Below are 26851 nucleotides of genomic sequence, written 5' to 3'. Positions count from 1 at the left end.
GGTGAATCAGGATAATTGGTCTGGTCTCTCTTCTTGCCTGAGAGATGGAAGGTCTCTGATAGCCTTCTTATTAAGGTGATAACCTGTCAAACACATGAATGTGCTGTGATATCCTCACTTTTGACAGACAGTCCCCTTTGGCCTACATTGGGGTTTGTATCAGAGTTTCCTGTTGAAAGTCTAAGGGAGATGAATGAGGAAATAAGGCTGAGGCTTTTCTATACATGACCCATTATTCATATTCAGATACCAGTAAGCACCATGAAGAATCCTTTCATTGCTAGCAAGCTATGAATGACTACAGAATAGATATTCTGAATTTTGCTTATTACCTAAGTTCAAATGAATTAGATTAAATTTTCTTACCTAAGACAGAACTAATGCACAATCAGATGAAAGCAAATCAGTATTTCCAGGGTCATTCCTGGTTAAGTTTTCAATATAAACACCAGCAACAGCTGTGTGGTTTTGCATTCCCTGCTGTTGGTTCATCAAAATCCCAGTCCTGAAATGAGGCAAGAGCTATTGGAAGTCATGATAGGTGCAAGAAACACAGGAGCTACACAGTAGCCACACAGTGATGGATTGGACATTGTAGCAACACTTCCAGCACGCAGGCCAATAAATGAAACCTTCTTATCTCAAAATAAACTGTCCGGATTGCCTTCACATGCCTGCCTTTGTTACTCGCTTTGGAAGAGGTGTGAAGAAAAGCAGAAACACAAAGTTACACCTGTAAAGTATACTACTCAGCAGCAGATGGCATGGAGGTAAAAAAAACTCCAGCATTATATAGCTGTGGTGGTCTCACTTTAAAAAGCTTTCCCTCTGCTTCCAGATTTTCAAGCACAAAAATCAGCCTGAAGCTCCTTCACTGCCATTTCAAAAGCCCAGAAACTGACCACAAGGAGCATGTTTCACCACCAGTGCCATGTCCCACTGTGGAGACAAATATGCCAGTGTGAGGTAGATGATGCTGGTAAGAGAAACTGGGAGCATAAGGATCAGGTAAACCCAGGTTTTAGAAACTTCCAAGTAATGGGCATCTTCTTACCTTAAAAGTTTGCAATGAGCAGTTGCTGAAACACAGATCAAGAGACTGCAATGCAAGGTATAACAGCAAACGTATTAAAACATACTTATTAATTAGTAACTATGAGTATTCTTAAGGTTCTGGTGAGCTCATAAAATAATAGGAAATTTCACACTGAGGCAAATTGGAAGGGAGCCCTTTCACAAAAATATCTTTAATTGGCCATCATTTCCCATGCAATAGTTTTCTCCAACTACAGACACTTGTGTCCCTGTTAACTCTGCCTCCCACACAGTCCAGTCTTCTTTTTCCCAGATCCTACAATAAGGCAATAACACTGTGCTCATCAACTATCCTATTACCATAGAAATGATAGCAATGTCACAAATTCCACAGTCTGATTCCTTGACAGGGCTGATTAGGAACAGATGATGAGCTGGAGAAAAGCTGAACTCCTGATTAAACACAGATAGCTCTTATAATGAACAAATATGGTAATAAAATATATATTGAAATCATGTAAAAAATCAGAATCTTCATATTCTAGATGGAGAATATTCATTGCATTACACTGATTTTTAAAATTATTTACTTGTTTGTAAAGTTCCCTACGTTATTTTCAAATCCCACATATATATGTAATTAGTAATCACACATGCTCCAGGATTCACTGAAAAATTTGTGTGATTTCAGCTTGTAGAATACTAGTTCAAACTCCCCATTTCTTTCACAATAGATTTGCCATTGCAAATGCTAAGTAAATACATCCAAACAAATACAGATAAATCATATGCTTTTATTCTTTTCTCTCACATCTACCTGAATTTTAAGGCCCTTTATTTAGGACCCTTTCTGATAAGTTCCGACTGTTCCCTTAATAAAACCATCTCCCATGAGGTGCTTGCATTTTGCCTGAGTCCCAGAAAACCACTTTTCCCTATTCTCAGTGAAGACCTTGGCTCAGTAGGATACTGACACACTCCTCTCCCACTGCTTCAATACCTTAATGAATGAATCAAAGCCAGATACTTTATCGTCTTCTGAATCAAGATGTGTATTGAGCCCACAGCGACTGTAGATTGAAAAGGACTATTCGTATCATTCAAATCATTCGTCCCAAAAAGAAGCAGCACCATATATGAAAATAGAAAAGTGTTCCAGTACAGTTCCTGTTCAAGAGACTGTCTTTTCATTTTAAATTCTCACACTAAGCTGAAGTGCTAAATCCTCAATTCATACTTTACTGGAGACTTGACAACTCTGATTTCAACTGCAGTTTATTTTACTAGTAAAAGTGTGCAGTAGGGTGTGCATACCCATTCCAGGCCATCTCTATTCTCAGGCCTGCTGCAGTGTTTCTTCTACTTCAGACTATTTAGTCAATGCCATTAATCAAAATCCTATAGCAGAAAATGCATGCATAAGTCCTACACATTTATTGCCATGGCAACAATTCAGGCTCTTGTTCATATGTCAAGCTACATCAGTGGAGATAAATTCTATTGTTTTCACACTGACAGTTCTCTCTGTGTTGGACTTAATCCATGGAAAAATATAGCTTTGCCTCTTATTAAAATAAAACACAGACCACCCAACTCTCAAAATCTCATTCTTCACATAGTATAACTGAACAATCTGAAGAGTTATAAAATTACAGTTTGATACTTCGGTTTATGATAGTAATTAAAGTGTAAAAAATGGCCCAGTCCTCATGATATTGTTTTTATCTGTGGGACTGGTTAGGAATTTAATTCTTCATGAAAAGATGAGCTCATTGCTATGAAGCTAAAGAGCTATGATACTAGAGCACTGTTTCTTGAATTCAACTGCAGTATTTTAAAATAAATGCCTTTTAAGCTTTAAGTGAAGTTGATGGTAATTCATTTTCCAACTTAGCTGTAGATACTGTATTCTTTAAAACATAAAAATTAATGATTAATGAATAATATCCAGAGAGAGATTTTATATTTCCTTTAGCTCATGACAAAATGCACTCTCATGTGGGTGATTCACAAGTGTGAAAGAAAGACAAGCACCATTTTTTGTGTGTAAGCCTCTGTAGATTTACTGGTGTGTGCTGTATTATAAGTCTTAATGCCCAACATAATTTTATGTAATCTTACTGCATGCTAGACCACAGTTTTGTTTCCTATTATTTCCATAAAGACATTATCACAGACTAACAAGAAACCAGTCTCTTGTTAGTAAAATATTTTTAATGCTTCATACTCTCATTATTTCCAGTGTACAGTGTATCTTGCTTCCTGGAAAGCCACAAGCCTCATATTACCACTAAAGACATATCCTTTTCAATCTGACCCTTTTTTCACTTCCCCATGCAGATTTAAGCCCCTAATTTTACATCATGCTTCATATTGACAAAGCCTATTACCATGATATACTATACTGGAGTTCATTTCAACTAATATCCACCACTACATCTGTTACTGTCAGTACCCAGTCTAAGTTCCTGTGTCAATGAACATGAAGACAACAATTGCATTTACTTATTGTTGTGCCATGTTATGCCAGTATCAGAAACTGCTTCACATACACACTGTGTGTGACTTGCATCAAATATATATATTTTTAAATGGGGGGCTTTGTGCAATTTGTAAATATCCTGTGAACTTCATTCATATTAATGAAGCAGCGTTTGCACTTTACTGGCATTTTTATGCAAATTGCAGTAACTCTTTTTGTGCCAGGCCTCTATACGTGACACAGGCCACAGCCCCGTAAGCCAGACTCATTTCCCCGGATGAGCAGCACAGACTGGGTACAGAACATGCCTTTTCCCATCATCCAAAAGGGAGAACCTGGGGCTCTGAGGAATCATAGAACATGTCACATAACTTGTCTATTTAGTTTTCAATCTTGCCATGTTCTTAAGGAGAAGCGCTAACACAATGTCTTTCAGAGTCTGAGCAAATGAGAGCAAAATCCCTTTTCTTAACTCCAACAAGTAACGTTTTACAGTTCTTTTCCTTGCTCCAATTAAAAGCATCATGTTTCTCATTGCTTCTAAAACCAGACATACACTAGTTTCAATGAAACATATTTTTAAATAGTAATATCTGAAGCAGAACAAAACCAGCTTTCTTCCATAGACATAAATTACACATCAAAATAAAAAGTTGGTTCCCAGTTTAGCACTGCCCTCTGGTGATACGTATCTTGGATATGTATGTGACCCATTTCATTAGTGTATCTATCTGGACAAGAACTAAAATTAAATTTAGGCATTTAAATCTAAGACAGGGATTCTAAAAAGCCTCGTTTAACTAGTTTGGCTGCTAACATCTCAAAGATAAATACTTCCACTAAGCTCCCAAGCCTGAAGGTTTCTATATGTATAGGCAGAATTATTCCTTTCTTGATAGTGTTGGGATGGTTCTGCTGTCTTGCACACTCATCCTGTCATCTCCTTCAGGAATACCTTCCACAGAAGTAGGTTCTCAGCTTCCTAACATACATCTACAGGAGTACTGACAACCTCAGCCATGCTTTATCTTTGAAAGACTTCAGTATCTACCATCAAACAAGTGTTTTAAACCATAGATCTGTCTCTAGGTGATTGTATCTGAGTTGCAGGGAGTCATCTTAATCCCAGAGGGATGAAATTTATTAACCCTCTCTCAGCAGATGGTTTCCTGCAACATTTACTTCCTATTTGTGTATCTCATTAGGAGGCATCAAACTACCATGCTATTATTGAAGAGCTCAGTGTTTCTCAACATTTGAGAATCCATTATGCTGGAAACTTCTTCAAAGAAAGTTTTTGTTGAAGTAAAATTCTTCTACCGTGATGGCTTTCACTTACAATTGCATAAGACCAGGTTAATTATTCATTTATTACTGCTAAAGAATATAGATCTCCAATCCTAACCTACCACACTGAAAGACATTAGTCTATTGTTCCTGTCATGAGACTAATGAGCAATGCTCCACTTACGAATGGATATCATGTGTATACAGAATGAAAGGCTGTATGGGAAAAAGGTCTGCTACATATTCACTATCTGTGTTAAAATCCTTTTCAAGGCTCATTCAGAGTAACTACCAGGTGCTGGGCTCCTTTCAAAATCTGGCCTTTTTAATGTATGAGTGTCTCCTGATAATGTTGAAGATGCATCAAGAAGAAACGATGCAAGGTGGTACTCTGAATATAATACTGTTGCAAAGACTGACAATGTAAGATTCTTAATGATATAATTTTAAATACAGTGTGATTATATAATGATTTTTTAAAAAGAAACAAAAACGACACCAACCAAAGCCATTTCTGCATCTCAAGTCAGGGTCATAGCTGCAGCTAAATGGAGAATGCCACAAATGCATGAACCTGATCTGTCTCCTTAAACAATAATCAAAACAAAAAGAATGAACTTTCCTTCCAAGTTCATTGCACAATACTTCACATTATTAATCAGAATTATGTCACAGGATTATTGCTTTGCTTAATAATGTGTTTAATGTAAATTTAATGTAAAAGATCTGTGATAGAAGCAGTCAAAGCTCTATTAAAAACCTCTTGCAAAGTTCAGCCACTGCATTAATAGCTTTAGACTAATAGCCTAATGTTAATTTGGATTCTAATCTATTATTTTGCATGATATTTAATGTGTTTTTTAATTAGGTTTTTTTTCTTTTTTTTTTTTTTTTAGACAAAGCAAGGGAAAAAATATATGGGTCAGAGTGCATGACTGTCATTAACTGCAGAGCATTTCTGGGACATGTATAATCATAACACAACTTCTGCAGTGAAATAGTGTAGACTACACTCCAGTCAATAACCTCTGTCTCATTCTGTAAATGGGAAAAAATAGATGACAATCAAGTGATAAATACCTGCAGCTGTTCACACATACTGTTCCAATTTAACAGGTTCTCTCTTAGCTGGTCCAGAATATTAATTCACTTATTCATCCCTCACTCTGGTTCAGTAAAAGATGAATTAGACTAATACATCTTTGATAAACTCACTTCACTCCAAATGAGAGTTTGAGAACAATTACATGATTAATTGCTCTGGGAGAAGTGATGATATGGTAACCCCCAGAAAAAAAGGGCACAAGTTTATCCAGAACAGGATAGGTGAACACATCATGCCTCAGAAGTTACAGACAGAACGAACAGCCATAATGAGAGATGTATCTCCTTTCCTCAACTTCCTCCTAAATTCCCAACACAATTCCAGCAATCTTAAAGCTGTGATCTAGAATAATCAAATATTATTTCCATCAACTTCCTCAAGCTTTAAATGAGTCTCTCCAGGGTAAATTACTATAAAGTCAAAAGAAAAGTTTACAATATAAAAATCATTCTTCAATTCATATGGAGACTTGGTATCTTTAGAAGAAAATGAAAATAAACTCAGGAACAAGAAGTAAAGTAGCATTCATTTGGTCTCGATTAAATGGGGAATATGTACTTATCGCTTCATTTTTATCCTCCCTGGTCATCTATTTGGTCAAATCTTGTTCTTGCCAGAAAATATTCAGTAGATTGTACTACTAAAATTACTGAAGAATTATTTCAGTTCAACTCCCTGAGATAAGTCACAGCCTAATCTGAAATACCTTGAGAATTTATAGAGCTAACAGGACAGAAAGTAAAAAAGCTTCACTTTTGTGGAGCTCCAAAAGTACATTTTCTTTAAAAAAAAAAAAAAACCAAACCAAAAGAAAACAACACAAAACCAAACCTACCAGAACATTTTGAAAATTAAAGCCTTATTGCTCTAAACGCTGTTTTATTTTCATCAGGTACAAAACCATACTCTACTATTTTAACATCACTGATTCCACTGGAAAAATAAAGGGAGTATGTTTTGGCTCAAAGTCTGGTTAAATGGGTTTTGAATTAAATATTTAAGAAATCTAGACAACAGTAGATACCAAGAGTAACAATTTTCTATTCTTCATTTGCAAGTACTGAACAGTCAGACTTTTTTTTAAGGTTCTTTATTTTCTTACTACTTGCTTAGGCTTCTGCATGCTTTTTGCCTTGAGGAAGAAACTAATCTTATCTGAACAAATATAACAACATTATCCTGGCAGTCGGAACACATCTTGGAAAAGAACAATACTGTCGCTGTCACTCAGTAACAAAAAAATACCCTGACGGTACAGAATTTTGTGTTGCAGAATTGAGCTCTGGAATATTATAAACATATACTACTTCCAGCTAGTGATATATTTTAAAAGATTTTCTGTCAGTGCATCATGAAGCAGATAGCTGTTGATAAGAAACCTGTATCAATCTCCAATTCATTTCTCAAATAATTCTCCCCATTTAGTGTGGTGGAATAGATATGGGACATTTAATTACTTCATCTTCTTTCCCCCCTAAAATAGCAGTGGTGACAATGAAAATACTGGGCCTGGCTACAGCAGATATAGCAGCAGTGAGTTTTCTTGTGATAGGTCATTTCTACCATACCTAAATATCTAAGAATCAGATCTTGTGTCTAAACACAGTTTAGGTGTCCTCTCATTCACCTGGTATCTTTGCAAAAGATCACAAAAAGAGGTAAATTGTGTTTACATTATATTTTCATTGACAATGGCAATTACATAAAGTGACTGAATTAGGCTTAGACATAAGCATTCCAATCTTGGGTCTACTATATCTGCAACTTGGTTTAACTTAATATACCTTAGTTCACCGCTGATGAAAGGCATTGATGCTGTTCCTGCTCTATAAAAATTTATTTGTATCTCTCAAGTGCTGAGATACTTTGGTAAAAAAGTACCATATAAATGCATATAAAGGAAAGCAAGTGATTATCATCCAACCCACCTGCTACAGAATAGAAAAAAGGATCACTTACTTCCCCCACACACACCAGGGGGAAAAAGCCAGCATCTTGAGATAATTTTTAATTAGACTCTTAAGTTCTCTGCACACAATAAAACCCAGATGAACAGGTTCTGTGCCTAGAGACCATCAAGAAAATAGGAAAAGAAACAATCCAAATCCATAGGACATGTGATGTTTTATCAAATTGAAGCAGAATCCCCAGCCTGTTCAAAGTTTGCGGTCAGACTGTCAAAGAACAGGCATTATTGACAGTAAAAATAAAATAATTCTAATGTGAGACTTGAAAAGCTACATATTCCTCTAGTCACTCCAGTAACAAAAATGATGTTATTTTATTATATGTCCTGTTGCCTCAATGCCACACTTTTCTGCAGCTATCACTGATTGGAAGAAACAGAGTAGAGAAAAAATCCTCTTCACACTCCAACTCATTATGCAAATGTCAAAAGTAATCAATTAGGTAGGAAAGCCTCCAGAAGTATCTTTGGGATGAAACAGCAGTATTTGATAACTTGACTTCACAGTTCTAGAATCATGGACCCATCTAGCTTTCTTCCTCCCCAGATTATCTTCTAGAGTCACAGTTTCTTTGCTGGTTGCAGCAAAAGTATAGTTTCTCCCTTGTTCTTGTTCTGTGTTTTGTGCAAGTGCAGCACTTCTGTTGCATAGGGAATCATCTCATGTACATACTACTACTGGCAGTATTTCACACATGAGGAATATGCTAAATGTCTCCTGTTAAGAAAGCTTGTAGGTTTTCTAATGTTTATCACTTAAATTAAAACTGCTTATTACAAGTGTTTTGCATTGCACATATATTTAATGACATAACAAATCTGGTGAAAAAAAAGGTCCAGAATAATGATGTTCCAGATAAATACTTGTACAAAAGCCAAACCTGAATAATGTCCAAAGGCTGGGAGAGGGAAAGATATTCCTGAGCTAACTGCAGTTTCTCATAAGACACAGTTAGCACAGACATAATTGTAAGTAAGTCAAGCAAGGTATGATTGATTTATTATACTGGAATCCATTAAAAGTATTCCATTGCAGTTTTAAAACCATATAGCCATTAAATATCCTTGAAAACACACATTCTCTACCATCATTATAAGATATTCTTGACAGCACATCATTTTTAATGGCACCATTATAAACAGGATTCATAATGCCTCTGTTTAGTATGTAACAGAATTGGAAGTCAGTAATATACTGACTTGTATTCAACATAATCAGATAAAGAGCACTGGGGGAAAGATGAGAGCACAATTAATATATGAATAATTGTTTTGTGTAAAATGAAATGTTTCAAATAGGGTGTCAAATAGGCATTAAGAGGGAAAAATGAAACAGTAGAATAGGCTTGATGTACATTACTTAAAAGTACAACATGAACAACCAGTGCCAATATATGATCTAAATAGGAGAGGAAAGATAATGCCCAAGGCTAATTGAAGTGTTAATAATAGTTTCTAATTGCAGCAAACTCTTACATGCTTAAAAGAACGCCTAGATTCAGTACATGTGCCTTAAAACACAGCTTCAGCTCAACCCTTGCTTTTGTTTATGGTCCTTTCTAAAACCAGGACACTTTAAGAACAATTATGCATAGCTTTTGTCCCTTCAGGTGTGTTGGGGGAATCAGTCTTAAACTGTTATTAGTCAATGTCACAGTAAGGAAATCATGAAACCTAAAGGATCTCATGAATGTTGAAGTTTACCTATAGATAAGTTATAGCTCAGAAAGCTGGGCACTTGAAAGGAAAAAAAAAAACCAAAAAAATACCAGGTCCTAAATCAGGTATACAATAGGCAAGACAGATTTATATGAGGAAAAAAGGAAATGAGAATTTTCTGATGGAGTATAACCCCTCACTAAGAGTAGTATCAAGAGAAGATGTCTCCTGACTCACCGTAAAAACTAACAGGACTGTAGCAACACCCAGCAGCACAACCTGAGGCAAAGTGTCCAGGTACCTTCTCCCTGAAAGGCCTGGCAGTTCAGGCAAAAAGATTAATAACTGAAAACAAGATCCTGCAATTAAAGTCTCTCACTGATATTTGTTGCAACACAGACATATAAAATTAAAGCCATAGGGTATTTGTAGTTATTTCTCATGATGCGCGAAGACAAACTGACAACCAGGAAGATTCTAACCAGCCATGTAACTTGTCATAATGAAGAAATGAAATAAAAAGATCCTGTACAGGTCCATTATTCTTTCAATATAAATTCTTGTCTGTAATGTCCTCTGGATAAAGTCTGCGCTAGTTTGTATAAGACCTAGTAAAACCCAACCTGTCTCTATCTGACAGTAGAATTTCACAAGAAAAAATCCTCTCAAGACAGAAAGATCCAAACTTTTTGTTCTTATGCTTAAAAATAAAAGGTAAAATACATTTTCTGTCACTGTTCTATTTCTCTTTTTCTGGACTGGAGCTAATTCACACCTTCATGCAGGACACCTTCGCTGCTCTAAATAGGTTGTCCTGTGGGGCTAGTGCAGGCAGGAGTATGTATACATAAGTATGTGTATGAATATATACATGTGTATGCAGATTCAGATATCACTCTTTCCACAGAATCTCTAGTACCTGGGAGCAAGCATAAGTAGTATTAGTAAATCAGGTCTCCACAAGTTTCACCTTGTTCGTTACGTCATTCATGTCAGCACTGTCCGAGAAAAGAAGGAGGTGCACACATAGGGCAATAAACTGCTCAAAGTGACAACATGCATTACATACCTCTGGTTTTGTAAAGAGCTGCCTTATCACCATGCTGAGATAATCAATTTAGCAGTACATTTATCTTCAGGTATTAATGGCTGCATATATTTGCATAACTGTATAATTTTCTGCAATCTGTTCTTAAGCAAATAAGGAATTACAGACTTACAGAGTCTCACCTTAACTAGTATTATGTTCCCCTGATTTTCCTAAAACAGAGAAGATGCCTGAATGTTTAAAGTCACTGCAACATTTCGAAGCATTTACTTCTCATCATGGGATCCCAAGATTTTTCCCTTTTCTGCTATTAGAATATTAATTACCCTTCTACATAGCATAGAAAATGGAAGAGGAAAGGTTATTAGGTTAACTATGCAATGAAACCCCATACAAAAAAAACACGTCAAATCTTCAACTAAAGATGTTGATAATGAGTATATGAAAGTCCTTTTGTGTTAGTACTTGTCCCCAAACCATAGCAAGGCATAGCTCCACAAGCTCTGTTTGCCATATTGGCTGTATTCCCCAGATCTACTCTCCCTTCTGCCATGTCAGCCCTAAGCCTAAATTTACTTTCTTGAATACATGAGGACCTTTGAATTCTCACTTTGCACTATTATTGAACATCCTAAACAAATCATAAAATCACAGGGTGGCTTAGATTGGAAGGGACTGTAGAGATCACCTACTCCAAACACCCCACCAAGGGCAGGGATACCTCTCAACCAGACTCAGCTGCTCAAGGCCTCATCCATCTTGGCCTTGAACACCCCCAAGGAAGAGACATCCACAACCTCCCTGCGAGACCTATTCCAGAGTCTCACTTTTCCATCTGTAACACAGAAAGTCTTTAAAGTAGATCTACTTAGTTCCATTTTTCTGAAAGTAAAGCAAAACTGCCTGTATGGTATAAAACAGTATCACAGTATCACTTAGGTTGGAAAGGACCTCGAGGATCATCGAGTCCAACCTATCAACACAGACCCCATGACTAGACCATGGCACCAAGTGCCACGTCCAATCTCCCCTTGAACGCCTCCAGGGACGATGACTCAACCACCTCCCTGGGCAACCTGTTCCAATGATGAATGACTCGCTCGGTGAAGAACTTCCTCCTCACCTCGAGTCTAAACCTCCCCTGGCACAGCTTGAGACTGTGTCCCCTTGTTCTGGTGCTGGTTGCCTGGGAGAAGAGGCCAACCCCTTCCTGGCTACAACCACCTTTCAGGTAGTTGTAGAGGGCAATGAGGTCTCCCCTGAGCCTCCTCTTCTCCAGGCTAAACAATCCCAGCTCCTAACATTTACTTTAATAGTCTAATTCCATCGGTACCACCAGAACCTTGTAACTAATACAACCAAGATGTAAGAGCCAGTATATACTCTACCACAGCTGAAATCCATCACACGGGTGAAACACAGATCAGGTATGAAAGTTTAAACAGCCACATATTAGAAACAACATGGATGGAGTATAAGATGGAACAGTAGGGAATACCCAAGAGTTGAAGGGATAGTGAGCTAAATCTGAGAACTGTACTGTCCTGCTTGTGGCAAACAAGCCTGTACTTGGCTACCTAAACGTCCAGGTTGTTCTAAACCAAATTTCCCAGAAAATGTTGCTAACTTCGTGCTCCTCAGTGACAGAGGCTCAGTTGCCATCATGAGCTAACTCTCTGAGCCAAGTCTGCAAGAACAATGCCCTGAACAGTTCAAATACCATTTTATATGGTTTACATTTTCAAGTACTAGGAAAAAAAAAACATTTGGAGAGTGCTCTAATTTTACAATCCACAGAAGTATCAATTTTGCAGCAATGATCTCAAAGTTTTAGATCCCCAGCTGTAAAACAGAAATAGTACTATCCAGGGCTGAAGTGACAAAATATTTAATTATGTGCATAAGGTTTTACACACTACAGTAATAATTTATACTGAAAAATCAATCAATTATATTTAGTGAGAATCATGTCAGAATTAAAACTTCTATTAGTCAGATTTATTAGAGCAGTTTGAAATAAATAAGGGAGAGAAAACATCTGAATGAAGACTGCATCACAAGATACATAAGCAATATAGCCTCAATTTGATTAAACTGTAGTATTTGAATATTTGACTTTATAAACTTAATAACATTCTTCTGGTATGTACTTCTATTGCATGCATAGTACATAATAGAATGACTTTCAGTCATAGCATCCTTGTAGTAGAACAGAAGCATTTGCCATAGGTTTTATTAAAAATGCTTTAATGAAATTCTAATCAATAATACTTTAGAGAAAGGCAAAGAAATTGAATACATTCATAGGTAAAAGGAGATGTTATTATCTCAGTTCAGTAACTATGAAATAGAAAGATGAAAAAGACTGTTTTTCATATTAGAACTGAGCACAGCTGTACAGTTATATAATAAAGTATCACTTGTATCCATGGCAATAGGGAGTAATTGATGCACCACAGTTATTTTTACAAACCCAAACAAAAAAAATTCAACTGGAAATTTCTCTGCCAGTTTCTCGGCATTGTATGTGTTTTATCTGTACATAATGTACAAATTTATAGTCTGAATACACTCACTCGTCTGACTCGTTGAATAAAACATGCTGGGTTTTGCTGCATATTAAAGACGAAGGGCATCTCATACCCAACCACCAAGTCTTTCATTAAGGATTTCATAAAAAAAATGTCTTGGACTTACATTCAGATCTCATTGGATTATGGGATATATACACTGTAGTTACTTTAGTTTGTTGGTGGGGTTGTTTTCGTTTAGGTGTGGTTTGGTTGGGTTATTTTAATGATTCATATTTTTTTCAGGTGTGGTAAGTATAGGAACACTTTGGTGAAAGTCTGAAGATGGCTTTAATGGGAAAAAAGATAATGGTGATCCAAAAGCTTAGTATCCATTGTACCCTGGATCTTCCCTCATATGCTTGAGTCTCCTGGTCCTCCCCGGGTAACTATATGTCAAAATATAGGATGCTTTAAAGGGAGATACATACTTCACCATCACTCCACTTAATGCCTTGAAATTATACAAGAAAAGGATATTTTTAATGTTCTGGTGTGGTTTTTAGTTGGTTGTGCATTCACTAGACAAAAAATAGTCAGATTCCCCCCATCAGTCTATTAAAAACAATCTTGTCTACACCAGGAGAGAAAAAAGTAACATTTTGATTTTCCAGATACAGATCAGTCTACCCATAACAGGGTTTGCATTTGCAGTCAGCAGTGTTTACTTGCAAGAAACTACAGAGAGCAATAGTTTACTATAAAGACAAGTATTCTGTCAAATGCAAACCTCCTGTACCTTTTCCTTGACACACTTTGCTGCAGGATAATTTTCCAATGGCAGCCAGATGACCATGACAATAACTCCTGCAGTCAACTTCCTTGATTTCACCTTTTTGTTTTGTTTTGTTTTACTTTTTTTTCAAATTAGAATTCTAATTATTATTTCAAACTCGAGATGAAAAATGCTACTTGGTTGCTGGTATTATCCTTAACTGACTTCTGGGGATGATTAAATAAACTGCATCTTCGAGACAATGGTCAGGCAAAATCTCTGAAGTTTTTGTAAGTTATAAAGCATTATACATAACCCTTCAAAAATATTCCCCAAAGTATACAGAACATTTAGCTACGTACTCAGTTCTGTATTTCCCTTCTTTACACAGCACAGCTTCATCTCCTTTCTCATTTCTTTCAGTGCTTCTTTTCACGTTACTCTTCCTCAGTGGCTGTACAAATCCTTTGCCTGAATTATCAGATATACTTGAACAAACTCTGCTCTGGAAATTAAAAATGGGTAAACTCCCAGAATCATAGAATCGTTAGGGTTGGAAGGGACCTCAAGGATCATCTAGTTCCAAGCCCCCTGCCATGGGCAGGGACTCCTCACACTAGATCAGGTTGCCCAGAGCCACACTCAGCCTGGCCTTAAAAACCTCCAGGGATGGGACCTCCACCATCTCCCCATGCAACCTGTTCCACCCTCATGGTGAAGAGCTTCTTCCTAATATCCAATCTGAATCTACCCATTTCTATTTTTTTCTATTCCCCCAGTCCTATCACTACCTGACACCCTCAAAAGTCCCTCCCCAGCCTTCTTGTAGGCCCCCGTCAGATACTGGAAGGCCACAATAAGGTCTCTTCCAAGCCTTCTCTTCTGCAGACTGAATAGCCCAAACTCCCTCTGTCTGTCCTCATAGGAGAGGTGCTCCAGCCCTCTAATCATCCTCATGGCCCTCCTCTGGACATGCTTCAGCACCTCCAAATCCTTCCAGTAATAGGGGCTCCAGAACTGGATGCAATACTCCAGGTGAGGTCACACCAGAATGGAGTAGAGGGGGAAAATCACCTCCTCAACCTGCTGGCTACATTTCTCTTGATGCAGCCCAGGATCTGATTGGCTTTGTGTGCTGCAAGTGCACACTGGTGGCTCATGTTAAGCTTCTCATCCACCAGCACCCCCAGGTCCTTTTCTTCAGGGCTGCTCTCAAGCCAGTTGCTGCCCAGCCTGTATCAGTGCCTGGGTTTGCCCCAACCCAGATGCAGGACCTTGCACTTGGTCTTGTTGAACCTCATGAAGTTGTCATGGACCCACCTCTCCAGCCTGTCAAGGTCGCTCTGGATGGCTTCCCTTCCCTCCAGCTGTCTGCTGCACCACACAGCTTGGTGTCATCAGCAAACTTGCTGAGGGTGCACTCAATGCCACTGTCCGTGTTGCCAACAAAGATGTTAAACTAGACTGGTCCCAGTACTGATCGCTCAGGGACTCTACTTGTCACTGGCCTCCACTTGGACATGGATCCATTGACAGCCACCCTTTGGGTACAGCTGTCAAGCCAGTTCTTTGTCCTCTGAATGGTCCATCCATCTCAGAAATGTCAGCTGCTGCTGTTAAACAGCAATCTTATTACTTAGGAAACTCTACATCACCATTTACTTGAGTGATAGCCCAGTTACAAAATTTTTCATGAGACCAGCCTGAGAAAGATTTTAAACATTGATAATGGAAGAAAGCAAGAATGTACACAAAATCAACCTACTCACAAGATGCTTTTTTCCCCACTGTCCTGGAATTTACAAGTTCATCTGGCAATTCATGATAAGTGGACTTGACATAGGTCCTTAGCACAGGACAGGCTCATGGAGAAGCTACAGTGCACATGTGTGTAAGCACACTGTTACCTAATATAAACTATTTTTATTTACAAATTCCCTCCTCTGATCCAAAAATTATGGCCATTTTAAATATAATTTATCTCATCACCAAGTGACTAGTCTTATTTGTGTTTATATTTAATGGAAGTGTCTAAAAATAGTCCTCCATTATTTTCTCTTTTTAGGCTATTTCTTCTCCTTCCTTCCACTGCTACATCACAATGCCTTTTTGTCTAGGGATGCTGAACAGGGAATTAAAATGTGTTAACAAAAGAAAGGTTACGGACTGTGAGTCAGCAAGAACAGAAGAACCTAACACACCATGTAAAAGCTAATAATATTTAGATAGGGAGCCCAGAATCTGGCATTTTCATTATATTTTTCAGTTAGCATGAAAGTTTAATCTTCCACTAATCATTTAAAATGTAAAACAAACAGGGCTCTCAGCATATCACAGTCTATACTCAGGTCCCCAGGAGAGTGAGAACCACAAAAGAAACCTAACAATGGGATGCTATACATTCTGAGATATTGCCATTCAATCTGATTTGCCACATGCCCATACATTTTAATGCTGACTTCATTATGAAATTGCTTCTTGATTAATCATTGGCAAACAATGACTAAATTGCACTTCAGCATCAGCTTGAACTGGGGCATTGTTAACAGCAACATTCATCTGAAAAGTGTACCAGACGGGCCAAGGAAAGGTCAGTACGGTACTACCACAGGAACAATGGACACAGCTCATAAACCAGCAGCAGAAACAGTTGAACTGAGACTACAGTAGTTTTATGGACTATCCTGTGAGCCTAATTTTTTATTCTTTTTAAAAATCATGTTAAAGAATTGCATTCTCAAAGTATTTTATAGCATCTACTGCCTCACTACTGTCAGCAAAAATAATAAAATGCATATAAAATTATTGAAAATGCTGTTCTATAAGTGTTGGGTAGAGTTTTGAATGGACTTCTTCACATTAAGAGCAATTATTTAAATCTATAACTGCACAATTTTTCATGGTATTTGTATAGCTGCTTAGCACCTGAATCAGTTCCAGTCTGAAATGTTCTTGAGTCTTATAAGACTCAGATCATAACTTCCCTCATGGATTCCACTTTTCCTGTCCAGTGAGTGTTCGCTTATTGCTTTTATGGTAAAGACTTGCCTTTACAATCTCTAACAGATGTTTCTTTTCAATTATCACATACATAACCCTCGCTGCTGTGAAGCAAAAGATGTTCTATCATTTTCCCAATCTATTTCTAAACACAGACAAGCAGCAAATACTTCCAAAGTACAGACTCTTGATAAGGTGCTCAAGTACAAAACTGCACTAAAACCTTCCACAACTCCTATTTCAACATGGAAGTGCCACAGAGAATTTGTGATCCACCTAAAATTTTGACAAGCTTCCTTTGTCTTTTTTTTCAGCTTCATCTCAGACTTGAGTTTCATCATGATCCTCTGGGATAGCTCTCCCAAGTCCTTTGAGTCTTAACTTGCTTAGTACACTCAGAGTATCTTCTGTGCTTCTTCCTGTGCCCTGTTCAGAGTGTTACATCAGGGTCATGAAGAAGTAGAGTAATGCAGGGCAATAGAAAGCCTGTACAAAATACATGGAACCCCAAACTAAGTCTCTGTGGGCCTCCTTTAACCCCTCAGCAGGCCACTGTCATGAGTCATAAATGGTCAGAATTCTGTAGCCCAGACATACTGTTACTAAAATGTGAGTAAGGATCTACAATTGCTGTGTTTAGCCATGCTAAAAATACTAGTACTGCAGGGTTTGTGCATTTCCTTTAAGTTTACATGCTCCCAAGTGTCTGATAAATACTACTTATTTATTGACACAGACAATATAGTATTAATTCTGGGTTTTTTTAACCACTAGGAGACTTTGCATAACATTTTGATAGTCTATACATTTTACTAGACTAGACATATTTCAATAAATAAATAAGTTAATAAAGTAAGTTAATTAATAAGTTAATAAAGGTAAGTAAAAAAACCTACAGGTAAGTAACAAGAAGTAAGTAAAAATTTTCTTAACTCTTACACAGCTACCTTTCTTATCAAAGTATAATTCATACAACAAATGCATGACAAGCAGATGGCAGACTGGAATAATTTATTATTTTTAATGCTTATGGTTGTATAACAGGTGCAGTCCACATGTTCACAGAGATATAGTCTCAGATATTTTAGGAGTCTTGCTCTTGTTTCAGCAGTACATGATATATAAAACCCACCAACCAAATTAGCACCTGGAAATCTCCAAAACTATGTGGAGTCATTGTGAAAGATGCATTTTTCTGCTAAGCTATAAAGTCCTCACAGCTGAATCATGGCAACTACAGGACAAGAAAGACAAAGGTGCCTGTCTAGTAGCTTGTAATTTAACCTGGTATATCTATTGTTGTTATATATATTTACAAGTCTGAAAATAATGCATAAAACAGTGAGTATGATAGAAATACTCCTTCTTTGCTTGCTCAAGGGCTTTTACAGCAAGAGCAGCATGTAATATAAAACAATTGGTTTTGTTTTCAATAAGGTTAATGTCTTTTCCTAAAGGATCACAAAACCCCTATATCTGATGTTGAATTCATAAGCAATATACAAGGGTCATCTGAAAGACTAAAATAATCAAAATCTTATAAAGAAAAGTCATAGCTATATGAACTTCATATCGAAGTGACATTCAAGTTTTGCAGGTAAGAGTTCTGAATCACAAATAAACCCACAAAATTATTTTTAGGGTCCATTATATATTAAAGAAGTATTGGCATAGGTGTGTGTAACAGACTAAAGCACTTTGCATGGATTAACCTGCCTCTTTCCCCTAACACAGTTGTGAGGGAAAAAGTAATGCACAAAAGCTCAGGGTTAAGATAAAGAGTTGAGTTTAGAAGAGTTTAATATAAAATAAGAGAATATAATCATAATGTACAATTACCTTAGCCTAGCCTACTTGCAGCAAATGTATTTCTCATTATGACTTGAGCAACACAGTGCCTGCTTAAAGACTATATAAGGATAGTATGGGGAGCTTCTTTCAGTCTCATTATTATTAGTTTTTATAGTATATAAAAAGTATATAAAACTTTTATAAGATAAAATGTTTTCCTATTTAGAAAAATTATTAATTGCTCACTGATATTTTCATGTGGGTTCCCAGAATGTATGCTACAATGAGATGCATATAATCAGCTCATTCCTGGATTGAAGCAATTCCTTATAGGAACTGAGTTGGCCTTTCAAAAATGTATTTTGTTTTCCTAGGAGAATAACCTTGTTGAGTGTAAGTCAACATTAATAAGACAAGTATAAGCACTCTGCTTGTGGCACATGGACTGAAGTCTAATGACTTGGTTGTATATATATTAAAAAAATGGTTTCGTGTGTTTATATTGACTGCTAATTTTACAGATTGCTTCTATGTACCTTAGCTGGCAGGCTGTTGGATGCTTTCTCCTTTTTTATTGTTTTTAACAATTCTACAGAGTGCTTAGGAGAGTACTGTAGGTAGAGAAGCATTTCAGAGAGAATTTGATGGCAGGACAAATGTTACTGAACCTGTAAAAAGCCTGTGAGTCTAGGTTTTCCATTCCTGCTAAGTATGTTGTCTGCATAACTGCATGGGCTTTGTGATAAGATTAGTTTAAAATCTGTTCTTTGCAGCACCTCTGTAAATGGATGACTATGAAAGACTATGTGTGCTTGTAGTTTGGAAGTGCAGATTTTTGGAAGCAACATTTTTCTGCGTAAAGATTAAAAGACTGAACGTTAAAATATCTTTGGGACAACGTGACAAATATGAACGTGAGCTTGTGGAACTCACAAGCAGGTAACTGAAAGAAGAGCTACAGACAGTAGCTACAGACACATTCTCTGGAAAGGTAGGCTTGGATTAGCTTTCAACATTAACAAAATTTAAATTAAAAAAAAAAATCACTGAATGAGTAGTACTCAGCTAAAAAATTTAGAAAATTTAATTACTTCTATTTTTCAGTCTTATCTCTGAGCCAGAGAAAACCTGGAGGAAGATCATCTTCTGCTGTGTATTCTTAGTGACTCTTTCAACATCACACAATATTGTATTTTCCACTCATAGTTGAGATCCTACCACAGCATTTTGAAGTAGAACCAGTACATCCGGAGATACACCAACTAAAGGAATTCTACAATTAGCTGGGTTTTCAAATGTGAATACAGAATCATAGAATGGTCCAAGTTGGAGGGGACCTCTGAAGGTCATCTAGTCCAACCCTCTGTGTTTGGTTCATATTTACCATTAGAAAACAAGAGTACCACAGTCAAAAGCCAGCATGTTACCCAAACTATATGGCTGTCTTCAGGTGGAAAGAATGACTCACATACATCAATCTTATCCTAGATATCACAATGGAACAAATACAGACAGGACTCACACTACCCAGTACCACTACATTCCTCACACTTGCAATTCCAGGCAGGAAATAGCAAACTTCACCCTTGTGGAGACTCACAAATAGTAAAGTACCCTCTATCAACAGATGATAAAAGGGAAAAAATAACCAATAAAACTACATAATGAACAACTACTGAACAAACAGAGCTCTAGCACTCAAACACAGTCAAGTTATTGCCTAGCCTATTACAAGGATTTTACAGTAATATCATTTGATTTTCTAGCTTCGTGGCAATTATATCGAAGGTCTTTTACTCTTCTCATTGCTTTAAAATAAATTCTATTATGAAGTCCAAGGCAGGAAGGAAAAATAACAAAGTTGTCCAAGGTCACAGCTGTTCAATAGCATATTTGTAATTTTTTTGCAATCTTTCTTTAAGTCCTGGAAGTCAACTGATGGCATATTCTGCTTCCTACCCAAAGCATTCAATACAGTACTCTTTTTTTTTTCTTTTTTGCCACTATCGATAAGAGAAGCTCAACTTCTTCATTCTGGATGCAAAGTGGAATTTGCATAGTTCAGGTTAAATTGACTTTGGCTACATCTCCCAACATCTGAAATCATACTGCAGTTCTCCAGTGCTTTTAGGACATAAATAGATAAATTCATAGATTAAGCTGCTTCTGGCAGTACTTGCTCTTCTGTGAATAGTGAACCAATTCCACAGCACATTGAAACACAAACTGTAGTTGCAATACCAAGTTGGCAATGTATCTTTGCTGTCGATTGTTGTGTGCCATATGGACCCACTTACGCCGCTTCTTTTTTTGGCTCTGGAAGAGAAGGCAGCCATTGTGGCCAGTCATGAGGTCAGTTTGGAAACCAAATGGCCCAGGTGCAAAAACTTCAGCAGGGACATCTGCATCCATGACCGTTTTTTTTGGCCAGATTTATCCCTGCCCATATATAGAGACGATATCTGCCTTCTTGCGTAATGTTACCATTTTCTGCCAAACAGAACCCAGTAAAGTCTGTTCTAATTTGTATTGTACGTGATCACAAAATGCACCCAGTCTACTGCTATTTTTGGTATCCTATTCTACTCTTACATTTCAAATATAAAGAGAGCTAGCATTCTTTTTTCAGACTATCTCTTCCATCAGATAATGCATATAAAAGTTCAGGTGAAAGTTCTCACAAACTCAAATGTGGATATTAATAAACTCTTTTGAAAAGTTTGCTGCCAGCAACTAAGGAAAGTTGAGATACTCGGAGGAAAGATTAGAAGTGTAATTATAGTGATATTGATATGGCTACAGCCTCATACTTTGTACAAAACACAAATGCTTCATCCTTTGATAAACAATTCTTAAAAGGGATAGATAGATGCATATTAATCAGGCTTATTTTGTGTTCAACAGTATCACAGTTAACAAATATCTACTGGATATCAAAATCATACTTAGACTTCCTGCTACAATTCTCCCTGAGACCCAGATAATTATACTAGTCTCGCATTTCTCACCTCAAAAAAACCCTACATATACACATAAGAAAAAAGAAATAGCTATATAAGAAAAAAACCAGACCCTTATCATTGCAGGGCTGTAATACCTTTTGAATAATAAGCAAAATGTATTCTAAAGTAACTGATGAATTTCATATATTAATACCATTCTGCTGGTACTTTTCCTGTTTGTCAGTCTTAAACCAACATACCAAGTTTAACCTTCAGATTGGAGAAAGCACAGATAAAGGGTACCTGTGTGAAATCTCAATGGAGCCTGATGTGCCACTGTATCATTTTATTTCAATACTGTTCTAACAGCATACAATGCAAGATTCAAGGAATGAAGGTCACAATATTTGATGAGGACCTTACAAAAGTACTATAAAACAGAACTCTCTCATAAAGTATACAAAACATGCATGTACAAATGTGTTATGTCACATACAAGAATTCTTCTATTTTTACTACTATCATATATGTATACTTCTAGTTTCATTTTAGGCTTTATCACAGCTTTCATAATTTTAAAATGGATTGAATTTATCCTTCATTCTAATCTAAACAACTACATCTCTTCAATGCAATTGATCTTTCTTCTATCATTTGGGAAAACTGTTATCCACAGCAGTTTGGTCACTTCAGTTATTTGCCCTGAGGTAATATACATCCACTGAACATAACACCTACAGAAAATTCTGACCGGACTCGAGGTGAGGAGGAAGTTCTTCACCGAGCGAGTCATTCGTCATTGGAACGGGTTACCCAGGGAGGTGGTTGAGTCATCGACCCTGGAGGCGTTCAAGGGGAGATTGGACATGGCACTTGGTGCCATGGTCTAGTCATGGGGTCTGTGTTGATAGGTTGGACTCAATGACCCTCGAGGTCCTTTCCAACCTAAGTGATACTGTGATACTGTGAAAGGCACAAAACTTCTACAAATCAAAATCACAGGACTAAGCTCTTCAGGCTAGCATAAGCCGCACCAACATGAGGTTCTGCAAGCAAATAAAAATGCCAATGGGGAACTACATCATGGTCAAAGTAGCATTTAATTTGTAATTTCACTTCACAAAAGGAAGTGCCACATTCCCTATTTAGGGTTGTCTTGGAGTCTCTGCAGCAGTGGCCTTAACCCTATTCACAGGCCTTCAAGAAATCCGTGTCTGTGACAAAAAAACAAATAAATATTGTGGAGTCTACTGCCATCAGAAAACATCTGCAAAACCAGTTTTCTTCCCAGGAAAGAAGAAAAATTAAGGTGACACTCTGGAATGCTTGTGAACTGGCATTTTTTTGACACTGAGTCTTCGTCAAACGACTGACAACAGATTTCAGAAATATGTAAGCAATAGCAATGCACACAAGCCTTTAGAGAGTCCTGTGGTTTATTTGTAGGTATTTTATATTAAGCATATGGAAAAAACACATCCAGAAAATAATTCAGAATTCCAGACACATATGCATCACTCAGACATATCAGTAATGCCAAGGAAATACAGAGGTTTCTTTGCTTGATTTTTACACATGGATTCTGCCTTCTATTAGTCCTGAGCTGTTCCATTCCAGTCAGCACATCACAAGGCACTCCTTTGGTGATTACAGGGCAGCAACTTGAGCTTCATGCTTTAAAACATCATCTTGTATGGACTACATGTAAATATATGGGGTTGTACACTACTATATGTCTACTTCAGAGATTATTTTCCCTTTTGTATTAGTAAATACATATCAAATCCAAACTATTTCCAATTCTGCAATTTAAACTAACTGCTAAATGCCTCCTGGTATTATGTCACAAAATACTGAGAAACAGTGGGATCCTGATATAACATGTTGAAATGCAGAGAACATATTAAGCTTCGAGCTAATATCAGCTGTAGCAAGCAAACTCAGCACAAATTTTCCAGTATGGCATACAAATGTCAATGTCCTCCCATGCTGTATAAATGAAGATGTGTGTGATGAATATACCATCTCTGCAGTATCAGTCTGTCCTGAAGGGACAAAAAGCCTCAAAATTGCCCTGAATCAGACAATGGGGCAGGAGCCAGCAGGTCTGGTTTCTCAGGAAGTTGCCCATGTTGCTCAGGCTTGTCTGAACATGCCCTGGGGTCCAAGTGGGCCAGGTGCATGCGCCTTTGGCCACATTTGGAGAAAACTCATTCTGTAGGTTACAGTGTCAGATTTTTCTCTCTTCATCTTTGTTGTCACTGGCCATCACTGTCTGGGAAATCTATAAATACCAGCCCAAAGAGCCAGTGTCTTGCCTTGCAATTGTCCAAACTCTGGGGGAAGTCACAAGCCTTGCTTGGAATCTGAGCTGTTCTTCAGTTTACCAAGACAGAATGCAAGATCCCTCACAGTATGTCTTATAAAGCCCAGGAGCAGACAGACATGTCTTGCCAGTCTGAGAGATGAACCCCAGGAGGAACTGAGAGTCCCCAGGACAGTTTCATTTTATTGGAAGAAGCAACAAGCACCGCTGTGAAGATTGCAGCTGAAGAACCTCTCCAAATAGGCAAAGCTACAAAGCCGACAAGCCCTGCAAGCTTCAGCACCAACCTCTTTTCTATAAAGCTTTCATCTACAAAGCCTTCAGACATAAACCCTATATGTGCTACAGCAACAAGCTGCAGAAGCCAACAGAAATCGAAACTGTGTTTCTGCAGCTTTCACGTGGTCAATGCCATTTTTTGTTTTGTTTACATTACCATGCGTGCCACATGGTACCACGACCAGTGAGTAATCACAAAATGTGATCATTATAAGCATCTGTTAAAGATTTGTTGCCCTAGAGTACTCTAGAGATTCCCTGCCCCCACCCCCCACCGCCCCCCCAACAGCAATCTCCAACATGTTGCTGATGTTCTCTTTTTTCCTTATGGTTTCAATTGCTGTTTGTTTTTTCTAGATTTTTGCTCGTATTGTTTAAATTGTTACATGTCCCTGCTGGTGAGATATCTGTTCCACAACCAAATATTTTGAACCAGTAAATAGGTTTCACTATTAATTAAAAAAAAAAAAATATATCCTGCAGAAAGTATTAAAGTTACTAATATTTTTATTAATTGTTCTGTCTACTGAATATTCATATTCTCCATACGATCATAACACAGTCCTGCCAAAAGATACTGGCCAGAAACCGAAGTCGCTTCTTGAATGACAACAGTAGAGGTGCCTCAATCAACACCAAACATACTGGGATAAATCTTTAACAAATGCAATGCAAGTGTCTTAGACTTGTCCATCCTATTTACTTCTAGGGTTTTTGAGTAAGCCTCTTTGAATCCATCAATTTCACACTGGCTTCAAACACATCTGGGACTACTATACTGCGTATTAAAAAAAACGAAGGAGATCCACCATTATACAGAATACATGGCATAATGGGCTTTAGTTACAGCCACAAGTCTACTTCTTTTTCCTGTAGTTCTATCATGTTATTACCTAGGTCATTTCACCCACACAGAGACAACCAGTTGAAACCAGGAACTCTAATTTCCCCTCCCCACAGAATATGACCATTTACCAGGCTTGTCTGACTGTTTATGTCATGTTTAATTCTCTATTAAATATGCCCCTCTGTGTATTGCAAGCTTACCTATAATTGTGGAAACATACACGAACATCATGTTCTTCTAAGTCTTCATGATCTCAGCATTAGTATGGTGAATATATAAATGTTTACATGATAGATGAATTCTTCCATCTGAAGACAAAATCTGGGAGAAATGGCAAAGAAACAATTTGTAAACCTGTCCTTAAAGTACTTACAAAGACAGTACTGTATTTAATCACATATATCAAAATGCAATTGCAATGTTCTAAATCAGTGCAAACATATGACAAGCTTATATAAATTATACCTAGGCCAAATTTATTACTGGCTTAAAGGAAATCTACATAGGACTCTACAAAAGGCTATGTCAGCACAAATGTAAAGGAGTTGAGGTTTTGAGAAATCAGCCTTGAACAATAATCTTCTGATAAACCTCAAACCCTAGATGGTCTTTGTGGGTTTCAGACAACAACTGTATTCATAAGATATCATGATGAGCTATCTGGCTTATTTTTAACAGTAATGTAGATAGTGGTAATGGTTTTGATATTAAACTAATATCTAGCATAAATATTATTTTTAAGAGATCCCTCCTATGAGGACATACCACAATATCCTCATGTTGTTCACAATATTTTTATATGGGTACTTGCTGAGCAATATACTCATTTAAATGAAATTTTGGAATTCATTTAGTGTTCTACAACTGAACAAAACAGACCCTCCTACTTTACTGCCACTGTGATAATGTTCATGGCTAAACAGTGGCCTTAGTCCAAATGCAAGTCTCCAAATATCCTTACATTAGCACTACTTGTTTTCTTCTTTGCCACAAGTTTTTAATTAATTGAGCTTCTTGATACTGTAAGCTATAGAAGATCAACTACATAAAAATGAGATGTCAGATTCTCCCCATATATCAGGCATAATGTTATTTTTGTCGTATCTTTACCAGACATCAGATATGTTAATATTTATGGAGTATACACTGAGGAATACCGCTAGAATTAATAAATAATAAAGCTAATATTTTTTGCAAGAATAAATCATTAGATATCTCATTATAAACTGGATGTCTTCACTTGCAGATAATTTATACAGTAATAAATAATAGGAAAGCACAGTGTTGATGGAATTATATTTCATTATTTAAAATATCTTGCCAGTCATATAAGAATGTATTCTTTTGTGTTCAAAATCATGGGAATAAAACTGTTTTGGGACTGAGGGTGCTTTGAAACAAATAAAGATGCCTCTAATATGCCAGCTCAACATTATTGAATAGGTGTGTGAAAGACATAACCATTTATCAAACATACCTCAAAATCATCCTGGCAAGACATAGCTCAGAGATGTTCAGCTCATTGCTTCTATTTTTCTCAACAATAATAGACTTCTTGCACATTTAATAAAGTGGTGCCTTGCAGGTTTTAATGTTGCAATTTTGACTCTGCCCTGTAGAAGGGAAATAAAGAATCAGAAAAGGGGTAAGGCATTTGGTGAGTTTTTGTGCAACAGTTGATTAACAGATTCTGGGGTGAGCCTTTACAGAGATTTTGCATCAATTTTGTTACATCTAGTGATATGACAAACACACATCAAAGAATTTGGTGGATGTTTATTGTGATATTCAATACTGTT

The 26851-nt window shown here is 37.1% G+C and overlaps 1 long non-coding RNA gene across 1 annotated transcript; it reads right to left on the bottom strand.

Moving 5' to 3' along the window:
- Positions 1-26576, bottom strand: LOC137447409 (uncharacterized). Its single transcript, XR_010988861.1, has 3 exons — positions 26530-26576; positions 25253-25373; positions 1-83 (listed from the first exon to the last, which is right to left on the bottom strand). It is a non-coding gene; the product is annotated as an uncharacterized lncRNA (long non-coding RNA).
- Between the last annotated feature and the right edge of the window lie 275 nt (positions 26577-26851).

The sequence above is a fragment of the Melanerpes formicivorus genome, unplaced genomic scaffold (genome assembly GCF_026170545.1).
Source record: "Melanerpes formicivorus ecotype bairdi unplaced genomic scaffold, bMelFor1.0.p_v2 SCAF_20, whole genome shotgun sequence".
Classification (NCBI taxonomy): domain Eukaryota; kingdom Metazoa; phylum Chordata; class Aves; order Piciformes; family Picidae; genus Melanerpes; species Melanerpes formicivorus.
Note: the sequence above shows the minus strand (reverse complement) of the source record. Positions and strands in the feature narration are given on the sequence as shown.